The 8,562-nt window shown below is 38.3% G+C and overlaps 1 pseudogene; it reads right to left on the bottom strand.

Moving 5' to 3' along the window:
- Positions 1-7,414: 7,414 nt before the first annotated feature.
- On the bottom strand, positions 7,415-8,264 carry Gm5264 (annotated as a pseudogene).
- Between the last annotated feature and the right edge of the window lie 298 nt (positions 8,265-8,562).

The raw sequence follows: 8,562 nt of genomic DNA on the forward strand, positions 1-8,562 counted from the left end.
AACAAGAGACTTTGGAATGTTCTGCCCTAAATGGGATGTTTATATAACACCCCTCTTCATGAGACGTATAGATCTATAGGCAAGAGAGACAGAAATGTTCTAAGAGCCAGAGGTGGTAAATGAGTTCCAGGAAACTGTTTTCAAGACACAAGGGGACAGATGCACTTATGGATTTACAGAGATTGTAACACCATACACGAGACAGACAAAAATCTCAGCATGGAACAGAGACAGTACACATGATGTTCTACCTCTAGCCAAGTAGCTATTGGTAAATGCTACAGTCTGGGAAAGTCACTGGTCTTTAAATGAATGAAGACTGGGAATACTAATCACACTATAGGACAGGTTCAATGCTCAGGTGCAGGTAGCCAAAACACTACGTTCTATGTCTTACATCTTTGTCATTTTGAGAGGGAGGGGTGAGGGAGAGAGGGAGGGAGAGGGAGAGGGAGGTGGGGAAGGATTTGGCAAAGGGGAATGAAACAGTCAAAATATACTTTATGAAATTCCCAAAGATCCAATGAAAACATTATATTTTTTCAAGTTAAGATTTTTCTAGCTTTTAAATTGAGAAACGGACTTTTCAATAATTTACTCTAATTAAACGTGTTGGGTCTGTTCTGTTTTTGAGTTTATCTTGTTCAATCAAAATTTAAATACAAACTTTCAGAATTTAAAATCCTATGAGAATGTAGATTGAAATGAAGAAAAAGTAGATTTGTTATTAAGCACATGAGTGTGTGGATTTCTATCTAATCTTCCACATTTATGGGCTCTTAAGAGTTTTTTACATTTACTTTTAAGAGTTTGAAAGTAATAGGCTGGTGTGGTAGCGTAATACACTTGACTTCACACTTAATGGTCTAAGTTGCATCCCCAGAACCCATAAGGTAACAAAAGGCAGACTACCCACACAGTTATCCTCTAAACTCCATATCTATGTTTTGTCATATGCATATACACTATACATATATACACCCAGACAAATACACCCACACTATGTATTTATATCTGTGATAAAAATTAAGAATTTTCAAAATAGAGTGCACATATTTTTAATACTTTTTAACACACTTGTATAAATATCAAGGAATCTTGGTAAACATAGAAGAGAGATATGCATCCTACACTGGTTGTCTTTTATGTCTTTGTAGATTTGATTCTCATCAAATATAAAACAGGTAGTGAAGAAGGCACAGCTCACACTTTGAATAATTTCAAAATACCCCAAGATAAAATGAGATAACTCATGGGAAATACTTAATGCATAGGTCATGGGCTGAATAGTAAAGAACACTTCACCAACATTGTGATTTAACTATCTGTAACAGTTCCTGCTGTCTTTAGTGATAATTTCAATATTTGCTTTGAAGCATCAGATTTGCATGTTGTAAGAGCTCCTTTACTAGTCCTATGGCCATGTTCCTGGGAATAGCGGTATTCACTAACATGACCCTTAGGAAATAAACAACTTCTATCTAAAAAAATTAAAATTAAAATTAAAAGTATAATAAAAGTTTTTATTTGTTACCAAATAAAAATCTGTGACTGTCTGTCACACGGTCCCTAGTGTGTGATAACACGCTGGAGCTAAGGAATGAGTGGATTGCCATTTTGTCTTTCAGATCACATTCAAGTACTGTAGAAACCTAGGTTACATTTCTACACAGAGCTCAGTTCATCTCTGCTTACACCCTTGAAACACAGGAGCTGTGTGATGATGCAAGCACATTTATATACATACAACTGTTGGACATTTTATATAATTTAACTTGTCTGAAGAACTATCCCACTTGACAGAACTTTGACTGAGCTAGAAGACTAAGGAGTGTCAGATGATGTGGTTAATAAAGAATGTCAAAACTGAAAGAGCTAATCACAACAGTGTATTTAGGTAAAGAGAATCAACAGAGACACAGAAGTGAAGTGACTGTGGAAGAATTCTGAACAATAGCCTCAGGCAGTACTATCAACTTTGGAGTAGAGATAAGGAAAGTAGGGAGGGGCTAGGTGTGGTACTGAATCAGAGTAGAGAAAAATTCTTTTGATGATTCCCAAATCCCTCTGCAAAGATGTCTTCCCTCCAGAAAACCTAAAGTGAAACAAACCACATAACGTGGCTTCATTCCATGTTGAATGGTTTTGCCAGATAATCAATAAATAATAATTTCTGCTAATAATTTATGTAAAAATAGCATTCAAAATCTCCAGGTTAGATGTGAATCAGTACCACTGTCATGAAAACCAGTTTAAGTTGGGCCTAGTGGTTCATGACTATAACCACAAAACTCAGAGGACTGAAGCAAAGAATAACAATGAATTCAGGCTAACACAAGCTACAGGGTGAGACTCTGTTTCAAACACAAAAGAAAAATACAAACAATAAAAATAAAGTTTTATTTAATCATATTAATTTAATTTGTTGGTTAATCCATAAAATATGAAATCAATTATCAAAGGAAAGGAAGTCTGTCATCACTAGTAGTTTTCTGAATTATTAAAAGTAACCAAGAATTAGACACATTAAGAGTGTGAATGGATAGAAAGTGCCGCATGGATGCCATGAAATACTACTTGCTCATATAATGGATGATGATTCAGGGAGAGGGAGAGGGAGAGGGAGAGGGAGAGGGAGAGGGAGAGGGAGAGGGAGAGGGAGAGGGAGAGGGAGAGGGGAGAGGGGAGAGGGGAGAGGGGAAAGGGGAGAGGGAGAGGGAGAGGGAGAGGGGAGAGGGAGAGGGAGAGGGAGAGGGGGAGACTGTGGCAATTAATCATCAATAGTGGCAATTAATATCTGCAATCCCTTCTCATGAGAAGAGAAGGCAATAGGTTATGTGTTTGAGACCAACCTGAGCTTTATATGGAGTCCGAAGCAATACTTGGTTATATAATTTACAACCCAGTCAAAACAAAAACAGAATGAAACACAAGAAAAGGAAGGGAGGCCTTCAACTTGTAACAAAATAGATGGGAAGGAAGACCCTGTGTTAAGTAAAGAAAGATTGGAACAGGGAGGCAAGTGTGACACAGTGTAATTCTTGTGTCGCACATCTACAAAAGCTGAGGATGGAGCATTGGTTAGGAGAGGGTATGGATAATGGGAAGGGTGGTGAGGAAAGGATAATCCACTTCCTACGTGTCTTAGTTACTCCTCTAGTGTATGACTAAGACAACTGAGAAGAGGAAGCATTTAACCAGGGTCCTTGATTACAGTTTCAGGTCAGTCCATGGTCATTATCATTATGCCAGGAACTTAGATGCAGGCAGGCATGGTGCTGCATCAGTAGCCAAGAGATCACATTTGATCTGTAAATTACAGAGAGAGGGAGAGAGAGAGAGAGAGAGAGAGAGAGAGAGAGAGAGAGAGAGAGAGAGGGAGGGAGGGGGAGAGGGAGAGGGAGAGGGAGAGGGAGGAGAGGGAGAGGGAGAGGGGGAGACTGTGTTCAGCTTGGGCTTTAGAAACTTCAGAGCACCCCCAAGTGACACATCTTTCCTATCAAAGCCATACCAACTTCAACAATGACACACTTTCCTAACCTTTCGTAAACAGTTCCACTAACTGGGGACCAAGCATTCAAAGTTTTGAACCAATGTTGGGCTTTGGGTTTTGTTTGTTTGTTTGTTTGTTTGTTTGTTTGTTTCAAAATACCACACTGAGTCACAATAGCAAGAACAATGTGGTTTGCTACTGCTATGTAGGTTGTGTTGACCTAAAAATACCCTTCCCATATAAATAGGGATATGAAAGAGTTTATTATAGAGCCACACATGACTGACAATGGACTGGAATTACAGATTTAAGTTATCCCAATTTCCATGTTCCAAAGTTAGAGGCAGATTCACAAAGTTTTTATAGTAATAGGACACAAAAAACATAGATCAGAACACTTTAAAACCTTTGGTGAGTGCATTGAATAGGCATGTTATAACAAAGTAAGAAAAACTCTGCTAGAGATCTTATATACAACTTAACAGAATTCTTAGTGTTTTTATTGGTAGAACCCAGGGCTCTGTTAAGACACTGCAATGGATTATAACAGATAATATCTGTTAGTCATATTATGCTAAGTATGATATAGAAGTATGTAAGGAATGGCTTTTAGGGAACTAAAACTAGACCAAGATAAACTTCAAGTAGACTTTGAAGACCTGCACCATTTAAAAATTTCTACATTAGTTAAGTTCTAATCAGTCATTCAGCCTTCACAGACAACTATTTTATTATTCACAGGAGACTATTCATAATAATAATAATATACTATATTTATGACAAAGGGGAGTGAAATCAGAGTCTTGTGCTAGCTAGGCAAGTACTCCTCCCACTTATTGTATCTACAATGTTTTATTTGTTTGGGTGGTTGGTTGGTTTTGGTTTTGCAGACAAGGTTCCATTAAGTAGCTAGGCTGACCTTAAATTCTTCAGGTCTTCCAAAGCATAGCTGACAAGAAGCACATTCCCCAACAAGACACAAGCAACAATTTATAACAGAGTGCACTCTCTACACAATTCATGAAAATAGTTCAGCCTTGCTTATTACCATAAACATACAAGCAATATTGCCTCCTTATAAAGAACTCAGGACAAACTTGTTTTCCTAATTCTCTATTTTTTATGCTGCTGATTAATTTTTTTCTAATGTGCATTTGATGTGATAGCATGTTTTATTCCCATGAGAAGTATCAGTCCTTATAATCAATAGCTGCTTACAAACAGGAAACTGTTGAAAACACCACTTTTATAAAACCAGAACCTATAAAGGAAGACTATATAAAAATAATCATTAAAATGATCATGAATAGTGTATAATAGAAATAGTGTATTCAAGAAACAGTTTTTCAGAGAAATAACAAATGGGAAGTGTGTGTGTGTGTGTGAGAGAGAGAGAGTGAGAGAGAGAGAGAGAATATAAAGAAAGAAAATAGACTTGAGTAGAAATTTTTCAAGGGGATTGGCTTACTCAGTTTTGCAGGCTGAGCACTACCATTATAGACATTAATTGCTGTGGATCACCAAATCAGTCAGTCATTTGCTGACTTCAAGTCTAAATGTGAAGAACAAGATAATATGATAATATATGACTAAGAGCAAAACCCTGGGGACCAGAGAAGCTGCTAGTGTAGTCTCAGAACACAGAGACAGAAATAGTTAAGTTCTGGTGTCCAAGAGCAGGAGTAGATGAGCAATCTAGCTTTAGAGAAGAGAAAACAACTTCCTGTTGTCCTTCTGTTTTGTTCTGTGTATGCCCTCATGTACACAGTTGCTGCTCTCTCACACTGCGTGGGAGCAGACCCTATTCAGTCCACTGGTTGAGACATAAGACTTACCCTGAATACTTGGATAGAAGTAATGGATAGCTGTCTACATGACTCTTAACTGAGTAACAGTCACACCTAAAATTATCTAACATTGCATCTATAGTGGGGTCTGCAAAATAACTAGGCTATTTTTTCATGTGTACAATGAGAGTATAGTAACAGAATATTGTGTTTTACATAAAAAGAAATGGCCAAATGTATGTAGATATCAGGTATTTAGGATAGAGTTGTAAAAAAAATAGACAGTTTTCTCTGTCTCACTTAAAGTATATTTTGTTTAATGATAACACTTTAAAATAGTATTCTCCATTTTATTTCATTATTAACCCAGAAATTATGGAGTATTTATGCTTTACAATACCTATAATGAGTACTTAATTTGTTATCATTCATATATATTCATATATATGTATATATTGATATGTATATATATATGTACATATATACACAAATGTATATGTATATAAGTGTATACAAACACACACATTGTCTTGTGGAAATATTTTATATTAGGCATGAGTGCTAATAATTTTCTAGTGTGAAGTCTAATATAAGCTACTGAGGTGGTTTGAATATGCTTGAGCCATGAAATGGCACTATTAGGAGGTGTGGCCTTGTTGGAATAGGTGTGGCCCTGTTGGAGGAAGCATTTCACCATATAGGCAGGCTTTGAGCTTTCTAGTGATCAAACTCTACCAAGTGTGGAAGAGAGCCTTCTCCTGTCTGACTGTGGAAGAGTGTCCTGGCTGTCTTCAGATCAAGATGTAGACGTCTCAGCTCCTCCAGCACCATGTCTGCCATGCTTCCACCAGGATGATAATGGTCTGAACCTCTGAAACTGGAAGCCAGTCCCAACTAAATGTTTCCTTTATAAGAGTTGTGTTGGTCATAGTGTCTCTTCACAGCAACAAAAATTCTAACTAAGGCATAATTATGAATTATAATTATAAATTAGAGTAAAATGCTATTATATATCTGCCTATATCATATTTTAACTTACAGCAAGAATCATAGACTATTCACATTATTCTTAGATTGTTGTAATACTTTTCTAAGCCTCTCACTATTTTAAAACTATTTGGCTATGAGTCAGTACCTTGACACAATGCTATTATTCCTGTCCTAAACAGATCAACAGGTAAAATACAGATTACTTAGTAGTTTATCCTTTTATTGTGCCTTCTTGTTTATTCATTTTAATATATTGCTATCCTAGAACTAAAAGCACAGTGTTGGTATTAAAAGGCCTTTGCTGTTCCCAGGGAAGGGAAGCAACCACATTTGCTATGCATGAGAAAGACAGGGTGCCATACGTGACCCACTTGTCTATGTTTATGGCTCTGTTAGGTCTGTATAGTTTCTTGGTTATTTTCATTATTGCAGACCAGACAGAGAAGAAATTATCTTTAATGTGTTGTTACGTTGAATGAATCATACTTTACAAGCCATTCTTGTCAGCCCATAATATAAACTAATCTTTTAATAAGACACTGTGTCCTTCCACACAGTTCATTGAAGTGCACAGAGCTTTGAATCGTAATTGGAACTGATTGTCCTTTTCAAAGGTGACCTTTCAACCCTAACCGCAGTCCAAGTTCATCTACCTACTTTATCTGTATGTTTCCAAACATTGTTTTTTATGAACCACAGAGCACTAAGCAAAGCATTATTATTAGTCCAAATTTCCAACATAAAGCAAGACCAATCTTCAAATTGTAAATAGTTATTTGCTACCTAGACAGCAGCTGTGAACAGATAACTGGGCCTAAAGCAGTATCTTGTCTGTGTAGTATAAATACAATAAATTCATATTTAATTTCCTTTTTATTTTATTTATTTATTTATTTATTTATTTATTTATTTATTTATTTATTTATTTTGGTGAAAAACTAAACCTCAAAAACTCACTTTAATCACAACCTAACAGCACCAGGTGCAATGTCTGGGGACAGACTCTGGGTACGATGCTGTGTGGCAACCACACACTCACACACAGCTCTGAGAAGGCCCCAAGGGGGACTTACCTTTAGGGACTGAGCCAAAGGGGGGGAGGGACAGCCCCAAAATGGGGACAGGGGTACTCCATAGTGGAAGGCGCTATTTCTTGGCAAAAGAGATCTTCATAGTATTGTTTTGTGTGATCTTAAAGCCTTGCAGGGCATCTCGTGCTGCCCCAGCCTGCACTTCATTGTCAAACTCCAGGAAGGCGATGTCATGGCGCCCAGGGACCAGACGTACCTCCTTGAAGCCCAGGAACTGGTTGAAAAGCATGGAGAACATGAGCTTATTGGTCTCCTCAGGCAGGTTGGTGAGGAACAAGATGTGATTGGGTGGATTCACGGAGAGAGGCTGCGCAGGCGGCATCTGACTAGGCATGAGCTGCTGTGAGGGCATGGCCCCAGGGGGTATCTGGCCAGGAGCAAGGCCTGGTGGTGGGATGATGCCAGGTGGTGGTGGCATGTAGGGAGGCTGTCCTGGCATGTGGTTCATGATGCAGGGTGCCTGAGTCATCGGTGGCATGCCCGGTACAGGCTGGACAGCACCCACCACTGGGGCAGCTGCCCCACCCTGAACAGCCTTTCAGGCAGGAGGTGTCTCCAAACTCTTGGGCTTCCTCTTCTCTCATTTGCGATCTCTTTCCACAAAGGTGCCCTTCATCTTGGCAATGATGTCCAAGTCAATCTTTGCGTACTGGATACGTATAGGCTTGTCATAGAAAGGGAAGCCCTGCATGGATGCAGGGCGTTGGTGGTGCCGCTGACCTCCTTGAAGATGATGAAGGCCTGGCCCCTCATCTTCAGGCTCTGAGACACCAGGATATCCAGGATCTGGCCAAACTGGGAGAAGATGGCATACGAGGACTTCTTGAGCTCATCTTTCTTGATCTTCTTGTTGAGATTGTTGATATAAATAGTGTGGTTGGGACGGGTCTCAGGAACTGCCATGGTGTGAGATGTTCAGGTACGGCTTAAAGTGGAGGAAAAAGCGACTTTAGCCCTACGTTTCCTAATTTCTTTAGTCCAAATGGCTGATCTTAATTTCCTTTTGATACTCATAGTTTTAAAGGTAAACCATAAGAGATTCCCCCTTTAAAATGATGTTACTATCTCTTAATACATTTGACAAGGAAGCTAATTTACATTTTCACATTTAATTTCCCCATGTTCTAATTTAAGTCAATTTCCTTATAATACATATAATTAATTTGTTTAAAATTTAATGTAATTTTTATAAAATGTAGTT

Source organism: Mus musculus, chromosome 1 (genome assembly GCF_000001635.26).
Source record: "Mus musculus strain C57BL/6J chromosome 1, GRCm38.p6 C57BL/6J".
NCBI lineage: Eukaryota > Metazoa > Chordata > Mammalia > Rodentia > Muridae > Mus > Mus musculus.